Consider the following 21,544-nt stretch of genomic DNA (forward strand, 5'->3'; position numbering starts at 1 on the left):
TAAAGGCATATTAATTATTTTACAAGGTAGCCCACTCCCACTTGGGCCAACTATATACTACATATTAAACAAAAATCATTTCTCTTTCTCTCTGACCCTTGGTTTGTTTATTGTTTTGTTTTGAGGGGCAGAAAGACTGAGAGGGAGGGAAGGTAGGGGAGAAAGGAGAGAGAGAGAGTGAGTGAGACAGAGAGAGAAACACATTCCTATCAGTTGGTTCACTCCCCAAATGTCCACAGTGAACAAGATTAGGCCATATTGAAGCCAGATTACAGAAACTCGATATAAATTTCCCATGTGGGTGGCAAAGACTCAGTTGCTTAAATCATTCCTGCTGCTCTCAAGGTTTACATTAACAGGAAGCTGAATTCATGAGCCAGAACAAGGAATCAAACTCAGGTACTCCAGTGTGGAATACAGGAGTCTTAACCACTATGCTAAACAGTCTTTCCCACCCCACCCCACTTTTTTCTTAGTTTGCCTTCCAGAGTTACATCATGTTAAGTCATGTTACTGCCATGGGTCAATACTTTATTTAAAGGCGTGTAACGGGCCGGCGCCGTGGCTCACTAGGCTAATCCTCCGCCTGCGGTGCCAGCACCTTGGGTTCTAGTCCCTGTTGGGGCGCTGGATTCTGTCCCGGTTGCTCCTTTTCCAGTCCAGCTCTCTGCTGTGGAGTGCAGTGGAGGATGGCCTCAGTCCTTGGGCCCTGCACCTGCATGGGAGACCAAGAGGAAGCACCTGGCTCCTGGCTTTGGATCAGCTCAGCACGCCGGCCGTAGCGCGCCAACAGTAGTGGCCACTTGGGGGGTGAACCAACGGAAAAGGAAGACCTTTCTCTCTGCCTCTCTCTCTCTCTAACTCTGCCTGTCAAAAAAAAAAAAAAAAAAAAAAAGGCGTGTAACCTGGCAAAAAGAACAGTGATCTGGGAAACAATAGACTTAGATTAATGCTGCAACTCTACATTAACCAGCTTTTCACCTTCATATACTTGGTATGTCTTTTTCCCTGATACTCTAATTGGAGAGTAATAGTAGTGAACTAAATGACTATTCAGCAGTTGGCATTTTTTTCTGTAGCTTCAGTGCTGCCCAGCATTTTAGCAAAGTTGGAGGGAGACTTTTGATTCTGTACAAGACCTTGTGGCATAGGAAGCTGGCGCTCACCATTCTTTGTGTTTCAGGACATACTGGCAGACCATCTTTCTCATTTTCTTTGCAGCGAATGGGATTCTTGGACAGAATTTTGGCCAAGGAAATGTAGAAGAACAAAACTGAAGTATGCAATCCAGATCTGGCCTCCAAGCCTCATATGCTGACAGTGTTCCCCCACCCCTCACTTTTCTCCTCGCTTGCCCTGATGTTGTGGACTCGATAAATGAAGTCAGAGTCCTAGAAGAGGAAGAACTGACAGGGAAAACCCATTAGTGCGGGTTTCTAAATATATATGGGAGCAGAAGTCTTGTCTGACCTGCGCTGGACTGTGTGATGTAAGAGAAAACGAAATCTGTTTCATTAAGTCCCTGCAATGTGGGGGCTGTTGTTACAGCTGTTGAGCCTTTACTCAGATATAGTGTAGAAGAACAGAAAGTTGTTTCCCCTTGCCCTGAAGATGGATACAGAGTTGAATAATTTATATACCACATACTCATTTTCAGAAAGCTCTTCAATTATGATTAGGAAATTATCACGGCTCTCATGGGCAAGGGTGTGCTTACTTTATCATTTTAGGATTTGGGAAGATGAAAAGTAAGAATTTTGGGCAATGACAAATAAGTTGCAACATTCTCAAAAGCAAATACTCCACCAGGAAATAGAATTCATTTGTTAGAAATTAAATGCTAGAATTCTCAATGTTTTATTTGTGTAATGCTCAAATTCATTAGAGTGGAATCAAGGATGGTGTTTTTAGCTTACTGTTTTTCTTTAATTTACTAAGATGTCCTACTGATGAATAATTCTTCCCACTTTAACCATTGTGCTACATTTATAAATTAAGCATATGAAAATAGAAATAACAAAAACACTTTTAAAATAGCAAACTACTTCTTGTTGTTAAAACAGAAATATAGATATCAAGAGATTTCTGAAATTAGAGTTTTATTGAGAGGTTAATAGATGGTAGCAAAAATAAAAGACTGGCTCTGGGTCAAAATCCCTAAGACCAGCATCATGGCAGGTAGCATTTAGAAAATGCCAACTAATCTTGAAAAAATCAGCGCATTTTATAATGAAACTTGAGAGAGAAGAAAGTATAAACTGTGTACATTGAACCCACACTGGGTGTAGTGAGAGCGGGGAGACAACACCAAGCAGGCAGAGCTGTGGGTAGGAGGACAGTGTGCAAAATGCTCACTGCTCTTGGTTGGCTGTTTCAGTGTGTGGGAGGTTGACTTGATGCCTAACCCTCAGCAGGCAGGAAAGGAATGGGGAGCAGTTTCTTTTCATGTTTTCTTTGTTGGTTTAGCTCAAGGCTGTCAGTTTGATATCAGCGTCTCTTTATCTCTTACATCCTTCCATCCTCTTGTCTGCAACTTAATTTAGAACACCTCAGAATTCTTTTCTTATCAATGTGTTTTAAGTTTAGAATCTTTACACATTTTCATTTCAAAATAAAGTTGGAATGATTCTTTTATATCTACTAGATGTATATAATTTATTTTTTTAATAGAAACCAAGATTCACAACTAAATTCCTCATACTGATTGATCATAAGCACCAGTAAAGAATATCTGATGCCAATGAGTAAAGAAAAAAATATGGGGCTGGCGCTGTGGTGTAGCAGGTAAAGCCACTGCCTGTAATGCCAGCATCCCATATGGGTGCTGGTTCATGTCTGTCTGCTATGGCCTGGGAAAGCAGTTGAAGATGGCCCAAGTCCTTGGGCATCTTCATTCACATGGGAGACCGGGAAGAAGCTCTTGGCTCCTGGCTTCAGATCTGCTTAGCTCTGGCCGTTGCAGCCATCTGGGGAGTAGACCAGTGGATGGAAGACCTCTCTCTCTGCCTCTCTTTCTCTCTCTGTGTAACTCTGACTTTCAAATAAATCTTTAAAAAAAAAAGAAAAAAATGTTACTTAATCCAATTTTAATTACTTAATCCAATGTCTTCCTAGAAGAGTGGATTCTGATGACGGAGGACTCTTTATTTGCTCAGTGGCGATCTCTGGAGTGCAGCTTTGCTTGTTGGATCAGGCAACTTTTCCTGAATAAATAACAGGAAATGGAGTCCAGTGCTGTGGCATAGCAGGTAAAGCCACTGCCTGTAATGCCAGCATCCCTATGGGCACCAGTCTGAGTCCTGGCTGCTCCACTTCTGATCCAGCTCCCTGCTAATGCGCCTGGGAAAGCAACAGAAGATGGCCCAAGTACTTTGGCCCTGGCACCCACGTGGGAGACTGCAGGAAGCCCCAGACATTGCAGCCATCTGAGGAGTGAACCAGCAGAAGGAAGCTTTCTTTCTCTGCTTCTCCCTCTCCCTCTCTGTAACTCTACCTTTCAAAATAAATAAATGAAATCTTTAACAGCAAAACAAAATAAAAAACCTAAGAAACTATTCAGACATGAGAAAAGGCTGGCAACAAGGAAAATAAGAGTGGGGAAAGCTAAATATTGAATGGAAAAAGGGAAAAGGTAGGAATCTCAACAGATATTAGCAGAGTTAGAAAAATCCCATGACATCTTGTGAGATTTCTCTGCTTTGAATATATGATGGAAAACGGAAGCTTCAATAAAATCTATGTCGTTTACTGTTTCTTTTCCTATGAGATGTTCTAGGGGCCAATGCTGTGGAGCTGCAGGTTAAGCCACTTTCTGCAGTGCCTGCATCCCATATGGCTGCCAGTTAGAGTACTAGCTGCTCCACTTCTGATCAAGCTGCCTGCTGATGCGCCTGGGAAAGCAGTGGAAGATGGCCTGGGTCCTTGGGCCCCTGCACCCATGTGGGAGACCCTGAAGAAGCCCCTGGCTTCAACCTGGCCTAGCCATGGCCATTGCAGCCATTTGGGAAGTGAAAAACCAGTTTTACCAGACAGGTGCTTTGACCAACTAAGCCACAGGGCCAAAAAACCAGTTTTAAAAGTTGTCACCAAACATCAACTTCTGTCTCCAACAGTCATACATTCCACAGGACCTTCCTCTCAGGGTTCTGATCTCTGTCTGCTCCATACAACACCAAGGATAAGGAAGGTTGGCAGAGCAAATAACTGCTCATTTCTTGGAGCTTCTAGCTTTATCCAGTACTCTTGCTGAGCCTTTGACCCTTTTGACAGATTGTGATCTTACTCAGCCCTACTTCTTATACATAGACTCTTAATTCTCATTCATTATTTATTGCACAAACTTATAAAGAACTCTAAGAAAGAAAGCAACTAACCTCACCATCTTAACACACTAGCTGTTAACATTTTTCCTGGTCCAGTTTACTCCTTATACTGATAAATCAACATTTTATATAGTTGGAATTACCACATATGCACAATTTTGTTGCACGGCTTTTGAAAACTTAATGTGTGTCATACAAATCTTTTCATGTGAAAGTTGCTATGAAGTCTTTGCAATCACAATATTCAATATTGCAGGCTTCCAGCAGATGCATATAAACTTCAGATTCCCTTTTCTTCCTTTTTAAAATAAAGAATACAGTTTTTTCCTGAGCAACTGGCCAGAAAAGTTCCCCTGGGTTTGCTGTACAAAGCCATTCTTTGGCTGCCCTCTTCTTCCTAGTTTGGAACCTGACTTGTCTGAATGTGATTCTTCTACATAGAATCTTTCTTGTCTGGGTGTCTCTACATCTCTATCCTCAGTAGTCCTTCCTCATAAGGGCATTTAACAAAATGCATGGGGAAAATGGAACTAAAGAATAAGCTTGTTTTGCTTCTCCCCTCAAAAAAATTAAAAACCATCCATAGCTTTTTCATAATACATACTTTTCACGAATTTTTGAAGCCCCCTGCATGTTTTCAGGTTTCTTTCAAAAAGTCAACCTTTTTTTTCCTTTTTTAAAAAGAAATTTGTTTATTTGAAAGGCAGAGTTACAAAGTGAGAGGAAGAGACATGGAGAGACAGATCATCCATGTGCGAATTCACTCCTCAAATGGCCACAAAGGCTTGGAAGCCAGCAGCCTGGGACTCTGTCTGGGTCTCCCATGTGGGTGTAGGGGCCCTAGTACTGGTCCAACTTCTGCTTTCCCAAGCACATAAGCAGAGTTGAGTTAGAAGTGAAGCAGCTGGGACTGGAATTGTCACTCCAATGGAATGCCAGTGTTGAAGGCAGCTTCTTAACTCATTTTACCACAGTGCCACATTCTGGTTTTGGCTTCAAGTTTCTAGATTTAAAAGAAAAAAAGTAAAATTGCTTAAAATTTCAGTCTAAATTACTGGGCATTGTTAGCTAGATGTTCATAATTAACATGAATTCTGGGAATGTAAATTTAAGTAAATTTTTAGGATGGGGAAGATTTATATTTGCTAAGCATATCAATGAAAGTATTGTACTAAGCATAGAAAACAAAATAACATTTGTTGTAATAAAACCTTACAAACTGGCATTGGTAATTTTCCTTCTTTTCTATCTTAGGGATGAAACCTTGGTGCCATAGCTTTAATATGTCCCAGGATACATTACTAGAAAATGACAGAACCATAGAAATTTGAACACAATCCTGCTTTAAATTTTCCTGCATTGCTCAACTATCACCAGAGGTTTCAGATAAATGAGTATCTCATTTGTTTTTTATCTCACACAATATTGAACAGACATTGATGAATGATGGGAGGAAATAATGATCCTCTTGTCCATATGCAACTTCTAGCAGCCACAGAGGCCTTGCAAGAGAACACTCTTGTGAATTCACCCAGAAAGATGTTTGTCATATAATCGTTCTTGATGTGCTAACCTCTGAAAACTTTACTAATTGTTGAAACAGAGATGAGCCTCTGAGAAGTACATGACAAATATATTTATTTTCTGCCTTTGTATGTATTTGAAGATTTCCACTGTAAGGTTAAAAAGTAAGTACATGATAAGATTTGACATTCAGACTATGTTTAATGTTTTTAATTATTTAAATTCCATTCGCTATTCAAGGAAAGTGTGGTTATGGCAAGCTGCTCCGTGTCAGGTGCAACGCTGACTCTTACTTATGTTGCTCTGAGAGGTTAAGTTCTCTCCAGTGTTTGGATGGCTTCACAGCTGTTCCTCAATGCCTGGCAAGAAGGAGTCTGAGCTGGGGTCAAATCCTCCAGGGAAGAAACAGAATGAAAATCAGTTAGGAGGTCGATAAGGTGAGCGCTGGAGTTTCTAAAATAGATGTTTGTGTGCATGGGGTGCCTTCTCTCCTCAAGGATACAGGAAGTCTGTCAGCTGCAGAAAATAAGTAAATATTGAGAAATAAAACATCCAAGTTGTGATTGCTGACATCTCACTGGCAAGAGGCCAGTTGATGAAATTAGAACACAAGGTGGGAGAAGGACTGAGTGCAGAGTGACACAGGGCAAGTGAGAAAACAGAAGAAGCAAATAAGGTGAGCACCAAAGATACAGTAACTGATAATTCAATTCAGATTATGGTGCTGGGAGGGACAGCAAAGGCTGAAACGTTAGAGCAAATCACCTACTTATTTAATTACATAATAATTAAATATTTGTGCAAATATTCCTCCATAGCATATTCAAAATTTTACTGCAAAGTCAAATGAGGGAAAAGATTTAAAACAAATATTTTTATATGGTGTGTATGAGCTTGTAAATGAAGGCTTTTGTTATACAATAAAGAAAAGACAAAGAGTCCTGGAGAAAGGGGCATTCTGAGAAGCAACAGTTTAGAGAGAAGTAGCAATAGCCAATAAATATACAGGGAGACGAATTCTTCACTCTCAAGGTTGATGTCTGTGGTTTGGTGATTATTTCCTTTTGGAGAAATGTAATGCTTGAAATTCTGGTCTATTTAGCCACAAAACCCACACTTACTAGCTTATTGGATCAAATACAGATATTCATCGTCTCACTAAATGCTAGTTATATAATTTTATTCTGATTTTAAAAGAAAAACTTGTGCCCTTTGGGGGAGAAATGAAAATTTAAAAGTGCAAACAGAAAACAGAAATAGCATTAATATTTGGTATAGTTCCTTCTAGCAACTTTTTGTGCAACATATGCTTTTTACTTGAAATTGATATTAAACTACATATCTTATAATCTTTTTTTTTTCTAACTTTGTTTGCATTTTATTTGGGAGGTAGAAAGACAAAAGACAGAGAGAGATCTTCCATCTACCATTTCTTGTGCTAAATGCCTCCATCAGCCAGGGTTAGTGAGGCTTCTGGTAGAGACCAGGTGCCTAGAACCCAAACCAAGCCTCCAGGTGGGTACTAGAGACCCAGGTATTTGAGCCATCATCTACTCCCGCACACGGTGCACATTAGCAGGAAACTGAATTGGAAGTCGAGTAGCTGGGACTCCCACCAGGTACTCCAACATGGAGTGCACATGTCCCAAGCTGCAACTTAGTTACAGCACCACACACCAACTCCTCCCTAGCTGTATGACTTAAGCAATTTCTCATGTTAATAAATGTTATTCAAAAACAGGTATAGGAAATAAAGATGCAAAATATTTAATCATTTAATGATTTTAATTCTGTATTCTTAAGCATTGTTTATCACTTTTAATTTAGAACAATTATATTATACATATTTCTAAAACTGAATCCAAGTACTTTTATTTATTTCATCTCTTCAGCCTTAGTTTTCTCATCTGTAAAATGGTGGTAATAATAGTACCAAGCTCAAATGTCAGCAAATAAGATAATGCACTAGTTGTTGTGCCTGGCATCTAGAAAGTTCTCAAACATTTTTAGCTACTATTATTTATCATAATGACTTTCTCATGTTCATGCAATTAAAATGATTTGGCATGCTGAATATTTGGTCCTCAATTCTCAATTCCCTGGTTATAGTTTTTAGTTAATTTTAATGCAGTGTTTTGAAAATGTGTCAGTTCTATGATAATAAATCCTGTGATAGCATTTAGCACAAGTGCAAACAAAGGCTTCAGTCTCCCCTGTGGGTACATCACAATGCTCATGGCATCAACAGCAACATGTTTCTTGATTAGATCAATTAATTCAGGCAGACAAGATATTTATTTTGCATTTTTAAATTTTTATGCTCCCTGGTGACTTCCTTTTGTTTAATGTTTGCCATTACTCTTACGCTTTGTTTCATCTAGACCACTGAATGGTGTAAAGAACTAACAATGACATGTATGAGAGTAATTTATCCAACACCAGCTCACCACCAAAATCATGATCCATAGGGGATGAAACAATGAGATACTAAAAGGAGAGAACATTACAGCTCTGCATAAGTTTTGAATGACTTCTTGTACACTTGAAAGAATTATGCAGTTAAGAATTAGAGATTCCTATTTTTTACTTGTTTGACGTGGTTAGTGGTGAATTAAGCTTCTGATTATAGAGGGGATTGAAATTATGTCTGCAAAAGTTAAAGAAAGAAAAAAGAAAGGAAGTAAGGAGAAGAATTTAGAAAGAGACGGGGAGGAAGGTAAGTTTGGTTGTCATCTTAGAAATGTACCTATGAAATACATGGAATCTATTCTCCTTATACTAATACAAATTTTTTAAAAGATGTATTTATTTATTTGAAAGGCAGAGTTACAGAGAGGCAGAGGCAGAGAGAGAGAAGTCTCCCATCCACTGGTTCACTCCCCAGACGGCTGCAATGGCCAGAGCTGTGTGGATCTGAAGCCAGGAGCAAGGAACTTCTTCTGGGTCTCCCACATAGATGCAGGGGCCCAAGCATTTGGGCCATCTTCTACTGCTTCCCCAGGCCATAGCAGAGAGCTGGATGGGAAGTAGAGCAGCTGGGCCTTGAACCTGAGCCCATATGGGATGTTGTCACTACAGGCTGTGGCTTTACCTACTATGCTACCTTGCCTGACACTATACTTATAAAAATGTAAAGCAACTTTAGAGATTAGAAATATTGACTAGCCTTTTATGACTATTAGCCACTGAAATTTAATTTTATGCATATCATTTGTTTTTATTATTCTCTCTCTCTCTCTCAGTCCTTATGTCATAAGGACAAAGAAGTATATCATACAACTCTAGAGCAAAAAAGTACCTGAGCATCACCAGGGTCTAGAATCAAGAACTGGGGAGAAGAATTAATACTAAATGTTAATAGGGGGCATCCACAGGGATTGCATCCAGCATAGTCTCTTCTTCGTCTCTGTGACAGATAAGGAAATACGAGAGTGAGAAACCTCTGCCATTGTAATTTAGGGTCAGCTGATGTCCAGACTCTTACTACTTACATCTGGAGGATGGATTTTGAGAAGTTCCACCAGCAGGAAAGCACAGCCACTTTGCTGCCGCCGGTGAGCCCTGCTCTCCAAGTCTTCATCCGCCCTTGGAGGGTCTTCTTCTTTGGAAACTATTTCAGCTCTGTAGGTAGCGATTGCTCTGAATAGTTGGCGTTCCTGTATTCTTCAGAGTTTTCCTTACCTGTGGCAGGCTAACTTCTCATTATTCCAAACTCTATTATAGTTTATAATGTTTTATACCAAATATTTCCTGTCCAAATAACTGGGTGATTTCTGTCTCTTGATTGGACTTTGACAAATATTCCATTCCAAATTCTAGTTGAAACCACACTAAAAGCAATATTTCTTACACTTTGAAAAGAATCCCTTAAAAATCAGTGTCATTGGGGCTGGCGCCTTGGTGCACTAGGTTAAATCTCAGCCTGTGGCGCCAGCATCCCGTATGGGCGCTGGGTTCTGGTCCCGGTTGTTCCTCTTCCAGTCCAGCTCTCTGCTGTGGCCCAGAAAGGCAGTGGAGGATGGCCCAAGTCCTTGGGCTCTGCACCGGCATGGGAGACCAGGAGGAAGCACCTGGCTCCTGGGGTCGGATCAGCGTAGCTCCGGCTGTTGCGGCCATTTGGGGAGTGAACCAACGGAAGGAAGGCCTTTCTCTCTGTCTCTCACTGTAACTCTGTCAGATAAATAAATTTTAAAAAATCAATGTCATTTTGTTCCTATTATTAATTGTGATAATATTATGAGCAGTTCCCTATTATTGATTTGTTTCTTGATTAAATCAGTTTTTCTTTGGCATTATTGATGTTTTGAATTGGATAGTTTTTTGTTATTAGGGGTTTTACTGTGCATTGTTTCATGGTTAGCAGCTACAAAATCACTTTGCTGAGAACCATGGAATTAGTCTCCTTTTTAAAAAAATGTACTTTGGCCCATTTGGAATATACTTTGAATTTTGGAATGCGAGCAGAACTTATTTCATTTTCCTTCTGCATATATATAAGCTATTGTTCCAGCACAGAATAGGGGACAATGATTCCTTTTCTGATTTAAAGTGCTGCCTTCAGCTTTTATTTCTTATACATATTAGTTTATGCTTTAGAATTATTTTTCTATTTCATTAATCTTTCATTCACTTCTACAATGTTGTAATTGTTTTAGCTCTGTAGGATATTTTTAAAAATCTGAGAGGTTTGCATCCCTATAATAACTCTTCTTTTTAAAATTTGCATACTTATGCTTGTCCATTTATGCTTCCAAATGAACAGTTAAATAGTTTTGTGAAGCTCTTTAAATGTTTTCTATAGATTTTGAGAATACTGTATTAAACCTATTAATCACAATAAAAAGAATTGACTTTGTCTTCAAAAAGGCACTGTTCTACAGGAACATATTAGCAAAAAAGTCATTTATTCAAATCTCCATCTATGCAAGTCAGTGAAGCTTTGTTGCTTTCTTCATAAAACCCTGAATATTTCTTGTTACATTTATTTCTAGGTATTCTCTAATGAGACTGGGAATAAGCTTATTTATTGCATTATATTTTCTAAATGTTCATTGCTAGTTTAAAGGAAAGTTATAGATTTCTACATATTATATTTTGGCAACTTTATTAAATTCTTATAAATCATATTTTAAGTTAATATTCTTGAGTCATCAAACCTATTTCAATGTAAGAATTTTAGAAAAATATTCTATGAAGTTATTATCTCCTTATAGAAAGTAAGACCTTTATAGTTTTCTGAGAGTTTAATTTTCTCATCTCGTTGAAATCTTTTCAGAGAAAAGTATTGAAAGGTATATATTAGAAGGAGATAAAATAATAGGCCTCCCTAGACATGAAATAAAATGTAGAATATGTTCCTCTCTTTTCTGCTCTCTTGGTACATCATGGCCAGTCCAACAGTACATTTGTGCACAGACTTGAAAGCTTTGCCAATTCAGTTTAGTTTAGCTAACACTGGCAAACATCTTTTATGCAACAGATCCAATCATAGGTCTGGGAATAAAAGGAATAAACCACTCTCAGCCCTTATTCCAAAGGAACTTGTTTCTCAAGAGTAGAGAGGACAAATGGATAATTTCAAAATCATATAGTGCTTGCTATGAAAGTGAAATGCCCAACATGTGGTTGCAATCAGAGCTCAAATGAGGGAAAGTTAAGCCAGCTTATGGGGAAGAACAGATGGAGATAAGTGGAAGGTTTTCCAAGTAAATTGCATCTAAAGTGGATAAGAAATATTTAGCCAGGCTGTGAAAGGGATCAGATGAGGTGGAGAATTGGTGAGACTGAAGAAGCATGAGGAAATTCATTTGTTTATGTGATTGGTGAAGTAGAGACTGTACATATTCCAGAAATGCTGAAGTTCTGGACCAGGAGAATAATGGACTTGAGGCTTAAAGAGGAAGGTGGAGACCCAGTTTTTAAAGGCTTTTCTATGAGGCTGAAACACTCAGACTTAATTTTGTGGCTGATATGGATTTATGTGCGAGTTGAGTGATGAGGTCAGATTTTTTTTTTTTTTGGTAGTGTGGTAGTGCTATGGGGTATGGATTCATGGATGTGAGGTTTACTAGATCAAAGAAAACCAGCGAAGAGGCTACTGCATCAAGGAGCAGGTTATTACAAATTGAAGTAGTGGTTTTCAGCAAGGCTCCTGTAGATAAACAGGGATTTTGGAAACACGCAGTGTTTTTGACAAATGGGATGCTGTGATGAATTTGTGTTGTGTTAACATAGCTGAAATGCAAACATGTTTCTTAGAACTCCCTTCACTTCCTAGTTCCATATTACCTTGGGCAATGTGAAACATTTTGAGTGAGATTTGGAGGGCAGATATTTCAAACAGCTCATGGAAGAGGGAGTTAAAATGACTGCTTTTGTGCAAAAAGATTTTCAAAATCATGCAGTTTTTCCATAATATATATTTCCATGATTTTTTTTGAAAGTTTTTTAAAAAAAGATTTACTTATTTATTTGAAAGGCAGAGTTACAGAGAGTCAGAGGCAGAGAGAGAGAGAGAGAAAGAGAGAGAGAGTGAGAGGTCTTTCACATGCTGATTCACTTCCTGGATGGCCACAAAGGCCGGAGCTGAGCTGAGCTGAGCTGATCTGAAGCCAGGAGCCAGGAGCACTTGGATCATCTTCTACTGCTTTCCCAGGCCATAGCAGAGAGCTGGATCGGAAATGGAGCAGCCGGGTCTCAAACTGGTGCCCAATGGGATGCCGGCACTGCAGGTGGCAGTGTTATCCACTATGCCAAAGCCCCGGCCCCTATTTCCATGAAACTTATGAAAACCCATCATACTCATGTATTTTAATTTTTACACGACATAAACTTACCTTTTAGTTCCATCCTTCTCAAACTTCCTAAAATACCTGTGTGCCTATGTGTGTGTGTGTGTGTGTGTGTGTGTGTGTGTGTTGGTGCAGAGAGTGTCAGTGAGGCACTGGCACAACTGTAGTTCTTACACTCTGTGATATATACTCATTCACCTTATTGGTGTGAAGAGCAGAGAAGACCATGATAGGACAGGCAGAGAATAAGGAGGCCAAATGATGTCCATTTCAACCAGAAAAGCAGAGAAGGAGGCAATGATTCTGATGGTGAAATTTTTTTAAAAGTGGCAATCGAAAAATGGAAAGAGGAAAGCTAGTGAGGCAGGTGGCAGAACAATAAAAGCTGTTTTTATAAGTCAGCCTTGAGAGAGGCAAAGTAAGTTGGGGGTAGTGTATTTTGTACTTAGAATTTTCTCCAATATATTGGTATATGTTCCCATGCAGTTATAGAGAGCGCAGCTGCAGCCATTCATTAGCTGTACAAACATTCGAGTATCTATGATGGGCCAGGATCAGGTTAGCCATAAGGATAGAGCAGTGACGGATATGGTTCCTTTTGCCTGGGAGGATGTAGTGTAGCATGGAATATAAAAGGAAAGTTGAATAATCATTGTGAAAAGAATAAGAAATGAATGTAATATAGAAGAGTATAGAAGTTTAATACTCACAGGTGCCTCACGTGGCTATGTCAGAGTGAGTAGTTTAGAAAGTTTGCATAAACTATTATTGGTTGTATGTTCTCAAATTAACCAGTATCTCCAGCATTAGAGTAAAACTAGCTAACGGAAATAAAACAAGGGCCGGCGCCGTGGCTCACTAGGCTAATCCTTCGCCTAGCGGCGCCGGCACACCGGGTTCTAGTCCCGGTCGGGGCGCCGGATTCTGTCCCGGTTGCCCCTCTTCCAGGCCAGCCCTCTGCTGTGGCCAGGGAGTGCAGTGGAGGATGGCCCAGGTGCTTGGGCCCTGCACCCCATGGGGAGACCAGGAAAAGCACCTGGCTCCTGGCTCCTGCCATCGGATCAGCGCGGTGCGCCGGCCACAGCGCGCCGGCCGCGGCGGCCATTGGAGGGTGAACCAACGGCAAAAGGAAGACCTTTCTCTCTGTCTCTCTCTCTCTCTCACTATCCACTCTGCCTGTCAAAAAAAAATAAAAATAAAAAATAAAAAAAAATAATGGAAATAAAACAAGACAGAAAAAAATCCTGAGAAAACAAATATTGTAATTCTTAGAAAACTTTGCATGAAATATACATTCTGTAAGTGTACCTGCAACCTCAGATATACTCCTAACATGTGTATTTCATGTATCTGTAGGGTTGGTTACTGGTACACTGCTGTGGTACAGATAGATGGTAACAATAAAAAAATCACCTTTATATATTATGACCAGCTTTCTGTGGCTATGATTTTTCCTAGAATTAAAAAAAATCCATTTCAATATATTTCACATTAATAATTGCATGTTCCTGCTAGGAGCACTGATCTGAATGCTGTCATTGCTGTACTATATTCCAACCTCTTAAGTGCTAGTCAGTTAAATGGATTCTCAATTAGGATTCCCTCTAGAATTAACCAACAAAGTCTAGTTAATTACAAAATAACATCCTTTTAGCTCAGAATTCAAACATATTTTTCAAGTTGCTTTTGGCTGCAACAAGGTCTACTGTAATTAGAAATCCTAGGAGAGACCACAGCTCTTCAGTAACTGCATGCCTTTGTTCATGGCATATTATTGAACTTGGAATGTCTTTCTCCCTTTATATTGTCCTTCAAGATTGAGCTCAGAGACCATATCCTCCCTAACACCTTGCAGAGCCTCCTTCTAAGCTGCACTAAATGTTTCTGTTGCTTTCTGCTATCTTACCATGTCACTTAGAAACAGTCTACCACATGGTGTCACACCCAGTTTTTCAGGGCTAGAAGTTCTTGTCTCCAAAAAAGCACAATTCTTGATATCTAATTTGTTCAGGACATATTATTTGTACTTTGTGTATATATGTATATATATATACACATACACACATATATATAAATTCTTCTTGCCCAGATTGTAGCTTAGAGTTTCCTCTTTTCATCTGTAAGTTCATGTACCAACTATCATAGTAATATTTTAATTTCAGATTGCTTCCAAGAAGCTTTTTTTCTTTTTGTAGGTAGGAGGCTGATTTCAGACAAGTTTTTATTACATTCAGGAGAAAAAAATTGGTAACTGCAAATAAAAGTAAATCATTCAAAATGAATGAGTTTTTCAGACCCCTATAATTCTTTAAAGGCAGGACTCGGACCCACTGCCCAACTTGGGTTTAATCCAGCCAAAATGAGGGGGGCAGGCGCCGTGGCTCACTAGGTTAATCCTCCGCCTGCGGCACCAGCTTCCCATATGGGCGCCGGATTCTAGTCCCGGTTGCCCCTCTTCCAGTCCAGCTCTCTGCTGTGGCCCGGGAAGGCAGTGGAGGATGGCCCAAGTGCTTGGATGCCTGCACTTGCATGGGAGACCAGGAGAGCACCTGGCTCCTGGCTTCAGATCAGCATAGCTGGCTATAGCCGACTATAGCAGCTATTTGGGGGGCGAACCAACTGAAGGAAGACCTTTCTATCTCTCTCTTTCTCACTAACTCTATCTGTCAAATAAAAAAAAATGCTGGAAAGCAGAGCACACAGTGGTGCCCATCAAAAGGACGAGGGCCAGTGAGGACACGGCTCCTCCATAGCACTTGCTGAGATCTCCCAAGTAATAGCCATGAAGTGTAAAGGACCCACCGAACCATCCAGACCCAGCCGAAGCCAGAACTACCCATGGTGATAAACACCTTCAACAACCAGAAAAAAAACAAGAAGGGAAGGTACACTTCTAACATGTTCTGGTGAGCTGATTGCAGTTGAAGAGGTACCCATTTTCGGGGTCCGTGCTGTACATAACGGACTACTATACTTTGTACTTCTTGCAGGCCTTACTGACATTGATGGATGGCTAAGTAAAGCACTATTACAAAGCTGGCAGCACCCGTCAGAAGCACGAAACTGTATTCCCCACAGAGGACAGCCATGTTGGCCTTGGATCACCTTTGCAAATCTCAAGAATCATTTTTAAAAGTAAATACACAGGGGCCGGCGCTGTGGCATTTGGATAAAGCCGCCGCCTGCAGTGCAGGCATCCCATATGAGTACCTGGCTGCTCTACTTCCAATCCAGCTCTCTGCTATAGCCTGGGAAAGCAGTAGATGATGGCCCAAGTCCTTAGGCCCCCACACCTGTGTGGGAGACCCTGAAGAAGCTCCTGGCTTTGGATAGGCCCAGCTCCAGCCTTGGGGCCATCTGGGGAGTGAACCAGTGGTTGGAAGACCTCTCTCTCTCTCTACCTCTGCTTTCTGTAACTCTGCCCTTCAAATAAACAAAAAAATCTTTTTTTTTAAAGTATATACACAGAACTTACTGAATTAATGTTGATGTTGCAAGTCTCCATCTTAAGGCAAAATGAATTGGCCATAGAACAAAAGAGCTAAAGACAGACTATAATAAAAAGATACACTGTACAAAATGTTTGAGCTCAAATGATGAATATAAGAAAAATAGTTGATACAATGCAGAGATAAAACATTGGTTAGGAGAAGCAGAGATACATACTCTGAAACAAAAGCTCAACATGGAATCTGAAAATTCAGTTTCAAAGGGATAAACTTTCAATGAAGACCCATTTTATGCTGGATACCATATGAAGCACTTTCCTTATAATACCATGTTTAATGTGCACTATAGCACTATAAGATTAACATTTTTGTTGACATACTCTGCCATATGATTTAAAGATTCAGAAATTGAAGGGGTCATAGAAATTCTATGACTTTTTCAGCTTCCACAGCTAGCTGGAATCTGCCCAGAGTGATTGTATCAAAGGGCTACCATTTCCAGTTTGAATTTTTACATTTTGTCTCTCCCCCTCTTCGTGGAGGAATGACACAGGACCCTGCGCTGTTCTTTTGTCTGCTTGGCCCTCCCCGGGTTTGCTGCTGGTTCTTCCCGGGTTGGCTACCGTCCCTTCCACCTCTGTGGAAGGGCGGTTCCCCCTGCCACTTTCCCCACTTCCGTGGGGGAGCGGCACACCACCGGCCGGCTCTCTCAGGGGCTGCTCAGATGTTCCTCTTAGATGTTCCTGGTGCATGTTGTCTCTCTCCTCCTTTATAGTCCTCTTCCACCAATCCCAACTCTGCTACCCACACGCCGAGTACGCTGCTCTCCTCCAATCAGGAGCAAGATCAGCTCCTGCAGGTCATCACTCAAGTTGGCGAGAGGCAGCTGCGTAGAAGCTGTTTACTCCTCTCCCAGAGCCATATTGTGGGAGAGCAGATGTATAGAATAAGTCTTAATTCCAGTAACAGTCTAGTCTGAGTTGCTCCCCACACATTTGTCATCAGAAAGTTGATTGATACCTTAGTAATTTTATCTCTTATAGCTATTGAGAATCATAACTTATAAAACATAGTTACTTAGTGTTACAAAATTATAACTCATTCTATGATTTATAAAATATTTATTTGAAAGGGAGAACAAGAGCGAGAGCGAGAGAAAGAATCTTCCATCCATTGGTTCACTCTACAGATGGGCGCAATGGCCAGGACTGGGCCAGGCCAAAGCCAAGAGCCAGGAGCTTCATCTTGGTCTCCCACATGGGTGCAAGGACCCACACTCTTGGGACATCTTCTATTTTCCCAAGTGTGTTTCAATCTAATAGTTTCTATTGACTGAATTTTACCTATATCATTTTAGTCATGAGTAAGCCATCCTACTGAACAATGCATGTTATTTTTTCCCTGTTGGCCTTATTATATTTATTAGATTGCATACATCTATTTAAGATGTACAGGATAAATCTGAGAGTAAAAGGCAAATGAATTGAATTTAACTATTTATGGAACATTGTTAGAAGCTCGCTGAGTCTAAAAGGAAGAGTATACTTATAATATCTAGAACAGCTACATATTTCATATATCAACAACCATCTCTCATAAATTGGCTTAGGTCTGTAAGTAGCTGGAAAGTTAAATAATGAAGCTAAACAGAATTCCACATGCCATTAGTAAGTACCAAATTAACACCAGATTCAATTTCTGCAAAATGTTATAATTCATTTTAATATATTTAATTGCTGTCTTTTATCCATTATTAATCACTTCTAGTAAGCCTGCCTTCACAAATGAGGCAGGCTGCACCTTAATTCTACCAAGCAGCAGCAAAAAGTCATAATCATTATCTGTGTCAAGAAATTAAAGAATTATCATGAGAATGGAGATCCAGATGTACTAAAATTAGGGCAAACTAAAGTCTTTCAAAATTTTATTTGAAAGGCAAGATGGTGGTGATGATGATGATGATGAGAGAGAGAGAGAGCGAGAGAGAGAGCGAGCGAGAGAGCTCCCATTTGCTGGTTCACTTCCCAAATGCACGTAACAGCTGGAACTGGGCCATGCCAAAGTAGGGAGCTGGGATCTCCAGCTGGATCTCCCAAGTCAGTGGCAGGGAACCAAACACAATATTATCTGTGAGCTGAGGCAGAGAAAGGGCTGATGTCAGGAAATGTTGGAAGTGATAAATCACCAGAGTTAGCTTTTTTTTTTTTTTTTTTTTTTTTTTTTGACAGGCAGAGTTACAGTGTGAGAGAGAGAGAGACAGAGAGAAAGGTCTTCCTTTTTTGTTGGTTCACCCCCCAGATGGCTGCTACAGCTGGCGCGCTGTGGCCAGCATGCCACACCAATCCAAAGCCAGGAGCCAGGTGCTTCCTCCTGGTCTCCCATGCGGGTGCAGGGCCCAAGCACTTGGGCCACCCTCCAGTGCTTTCCTGGGTCACAGCAGAGAGCTGGCCTGGAAAAGGAGCAACCAGGACAGAATCCGGCATCCCAACCAGGACTAGAACCCAGGGAGCCGGCGCCGCAGGCGGAGGATTAGCCAAGTGAGCCATGGTGCCAGCCCAGAGTCAGCTTTTAAAAAATATTTTAATTAGTTTTTAACAGATTCAATGTGATTTGTAGATACAATTCCAAGAACATAATGATTTTCCCTTCCTCCCTCCCTCCTTTCTGTCCCCTACCCTCTTTCCTACGTCCTTCCTATATTTTTTTTTTGCTTTTGAAATAATATATTTTAAAATTACCTTATCGTTAAAAGACTTACTACTTCACTGAAAAAGATGTTTAACAAGGGTAAAAAGACCCTAGTTAAGTGGGAATTTAGACAATACCAAAAACAATAATTTAATGGAACAATGACTGTTTCACCCATTTAGAGTAAGTTTTAAAGTAATCACAGATCATTAAAACTATTACAGTATAACATTCTTAACCATTGGTTTGACAAAGGTATAAAACAAAGTTTTATAAAACTATATTTGCAGCAATATTGATACACACAGACATTTCTTTTTTCTTTTTGTTTGGTTTTTAAATTTTAGCTTCCACATATAAGGGAGAACATGTAGTATTTGTCTTTCTGGGTCCTACTTGTTTCATTCAACATGATATCCTCCAGTTGTATCCACTTTGCTGCAAATGGTAGAATTTCATTCTTCTTTATAGCTGAATAATATTCCATTGTTCATATATCACATTCGATTTATCCTTTCATCTGATGATGGACACCTTGGTTGCTTCCAAATTTTTGCTACTGTGAACAGTGCTGTTATAAATGTGGTGATGCAGGTGTGTCTCAGTGTGTTCAAGCCTTTTGGGTATATACCCAGTAGTGGGACTGCTGGATCAGATGGCAGCCTATTTCTAGTTGTTTTTTTTTTTTTTTTTTTTTTTTTTTTAAGAAATTTCCACAGTTTTCCACTGTGACCACATTAATTCACATTCTAAATGTCCCCTTTCTCCAAATCCTTGCCAGCATTTGTTACTCTCTTTATTCTGGATTTTAGCCATTCTGATAGGAGTGAGATGATATCTTATTGTGGTTTTGATGTGCATTTCTCTGATGGCTAGTGATGTTGAGGATTTTTTCATATATTTGTTGGCCATTTGTATTTCTTGCTTTGACAACTATCTATTGAAGTCCTTTGCCCCTTTCTCAACTGGATTGGTTGTTTCTTGTTGAAGTTTTTAAGTTGCTGATATATTTGTGATACTAATCCTTTGTCAAATAGATGGTTTGCAGATTTTTCCCATTCTATAGGATGTCTCTTCACTTTATTGATCATTTTCTGCATTGTGCAAAAGCTTCTGAGTTTGATACAGTCCCATTTATTTAGATTTGCTTTTGTTGTCTGTCTTTTTTTTGGGGGGGGGTGGAGAGTCTTGTCCAAGAAGTTGTCCCCTATGCCACTATGTTGGAGTGTTTCCCCTATGTTTTCTTCCAGCAACTCCCTAGTCTCAGGTCTTAAGTTTAGGTTTTTAATCCATATTGAGTTAATTTTTGGCTGTGGTGAGAGGTAGGGATCTAATTTCATTTGTCTACAAATATACATCCAGTTTTTCCAGCACTGTTTGTTGTATGGTCTGAACATTTGTGTCAAAAGTCAGTTGACTGTATATTCATGGATTAATTTCTGGGTTTCTATTCTGTTCCACTGATCTATGTTTTGGTTTTTATCGCAGTACCAAAGTGTTTTAATAACTGTAGCTTTGTAGAATGCTTTGAAATCAGATATTGTGATAGCTCCTGCTTGGTTTTTCTGCTCAGAGTTGGTTTGGCTATTCTGGATGTTTTGTGATTCTACATGAATTATAAGATTACTCTTTCTAATTCTGTAAAGAATGTCATTGGTATTTTGATAGGGATTGCATTGACTCTACAGATTGCTTTAGACATTTTACTGATATTGATTCTTCTGATCCATGAGCAAGGATTATCTTTCCATTTTTTCTGTCCTTTATGATTTCTTTCATCAATGCTTGATCATTTTCATTGTAGAGAACTTTAATATCTTTGGTTAAATTTATTCCTAAATATTTGATTTTTTTGTGGCTATTGTGAATGGAATTCCCTTCTTAATTTCTTTTTTTCTTTTTTAAAGCTTTATTTACTTATTTGAAAGTCAGAGTTACATAGAGAAGGAGGGGAAGAGGGAAGGACAGAGGGAGGGAGAGAAAGAAAGAGAGAGAGAGAGAGAGAGAGAGAGAGAGAGAGACCATCTGTTTGTTCACTTCCCAACTGGCCGCAACAACTGGAGTTGCGCCGATCTGAAGCCAGTAGCCAAGAGCTTCTTCTGGGTCTCCCACATGGTGGGTGCAGGGGCCCAAGGACTTGGGCCATCTTCCACTGCTTTCCCAGGCCATAGCAGAGAGCTGGATCAGAAGTGGAGTGGCTGGGACTCAAACTGGTGCCCATATAGGATGCCAGCACTGCAGGCGGTGGCTTTACCCATATGCCACAGCACCAGCCCCTTGATTTCTCTTTCTGTGAGTTAATCATTCGCATACAAAAAAGCTACTGTTTTTATGCTGACTTTGTAATCTGCAGCTTTACTGAATTGCTTTATCAAGTCTAACAGCTTTTCAGTGGAGTGTTTTCCATGTACAACATCATGTCATCTGCAAACATGGATAATTTGATGTTGTCTTTTCCAGTTTTGATGCCTTTTATTTATTTCTCCTTCCTAATTGCTCTTGCTAAAACTTCCAGTAATATATTGAATAGGAGTGGTAAAAGTGAACATCCTTGTCTTATTCCAGATCTGAGGGGAAGTGCTTTCAGCTTTTTTTCCATTCAGTATGATAGTGGCTATTGGTTTGTGAAATATAGCCTGTATAATTTTGAGGAATAATCCTTCTATACCTATCTTGTGGAGGGATTTTATCATGAAAGGGTGTCAAATCTTACCAAATGCTTTCTCTGCATCTACTGAAGTGACCTTATCGTTTTTGTTCTTTATTCTTT

The 21,544-nt window shown here is 39.8% G+C and overlaps 1 pseudogene; it reads right to left on the reverse strand.

Annotated features, from left to right (window-relative positions):
* Positions 1–14,945: 14,945 nt before the first annotated feature.
* Positions 14,946–15,726, reverse strand: LOC149128839 (glutathione S-transferase 3, mitochondrial pseudogene; annotated as a pseudogene).
* Between the last annotated feature and the right edge of the window lie 5,818 nt (positions 15,727–21,544).

The sequence above is a fragment of the Oryctolagus cuniculus genome, chromosome 1 (genome assembly GCF_051225735.1).
Source record: "Oryctolagus cuniculus isolate XC-2025 breed Fujian yellow rabbit chromosome 1, ASM5122573v1, whole genome shotgun sequence".
NCBI classification, from domain to species: Eukaryota; Metazoa; Chordata; class Mammalia; order Lagomorpha; family Leporidae; genus Oryctolagus; species Oryctolagus cuniculus.